This window comes from Macrobrachium nipponense, chromosome 49 (genome assembly GCF_015104395.2).
Source record: "Macrobrachium nipponense isolate FS-2020 chromosome 49, ASM1510439v2, whole genome shotgun sequence".
NCBI lineage: Eukaryota > Metazoa > Arthropoda > Malacostraca > Decapoda > Palaemonidae > Macrobrachium > Macrobrachium nipponense.
This window is the reverse complement of record NC_087224.1, coordinates 6,413,967-6,415,053: the sequence shown is the minus strand read 5'-3', so window position 1 is coordinate 6,415,053 and position 1,087 is coordinate 6,413,967. Positions and strand designations below refer to the sequence as shown.

Genomic DNA, 1,087 nt, shown 5'->3' with positions numbered 1-1,087 from the left:
TAGACAATGTTTTAACTTTTTTATTTATGTTTTTAATTGTCTATTATATTAACTACTACCCATGTTATAAGCCTTAATCAGAATACGACATTCAATTTATTATTTGGCAAAAATATACATCTGTTATAGGAAAACGAAACTATAAGAGTTCAAGTTAGTACTAAAATGTGTAGAGAACACATCTGCGTTCAAGCACTATGGCAGACAGGTGACTGCGTCCGAAAAGTACCATTCTACTTACGAATACACTAATTGTATTTAATAACGCTTCATTCCAGCATTAAATGAGATCAAAAGCCTTAATAATAACAAAATACACGTTAATCTAACTAACTGTACTTATATACGACGAAAATACAGTTAATTTTAATACAATAAACTTCGCGAATCACAAAGGAAGCCAGCAGTCGAGACGTTGTCAACAAACGGGCCGGCAATGTTGCCACCTCGTAGTACCAAGGTCCCATGGTGTAATGGTTAGCACTCTGGACTTTGAATCCAGCGATCCGAGTTCGAGTCTCGGTGGGACCTCTGTTTATTTATAACGGCATCATTATTACGCGTAATTTGATACATGTAATGAGGAGGTGTTTTCTGAGACCTGGATTGGCTGGTGTAATAATATTCGAAGTCGACAAGTTTCTACCTAGGGGTAGCCATAGTCTATGCATGTACTATGATGGTTACGGATCATGTGATAATAATAATAATATATATAAAAAATGAAAGTCGATATTATGCACATAGAATTCTAATATTTAGCAACATACCTGTGTTTTCTCACGGTTCAAAAAAACTTATGATCTTCGTACGTACTATATATATATTTGATGGCAAATTGTAGACATACTTTTTCCTGGTTTACTTCAGTTAGCCATGCTGTTCTTAACTGCGTTGCTTTGTGTTATTTAATTTCCCTCACCAGAATAAACAATTCAGTCTTAAAAAACGTCAAAAATGAGCATCGTAGGATGAACATTACCTTTTAACTGACCAATCAAAAGAGATGTTGAAAAAGTATTCGATACGGTTCATACTCTGTTTTTGTATGTTTCCTCATGTTTAAATACATGAATAGTTGGCATGC

General features: G+C 34.3%; 1 non-coding gene across 1 annotated transcript; it reads left to right on the top strand.

Moving 5' to 3' along the window:
* The first annotated feature begins 459 nt into the window (after nucleotides 1–459).
* Trnaq-uug (transfer RNA glutamine (anticodon UUG)) lies at nucleotides 460–531 on the top strand. The gene has a single exon. It is a non-coding gene; the product is annotated as a tRNA-Gln (tRNA).
* Nucleotides 532–1,087: the final 556 nt, after the last annotated feature.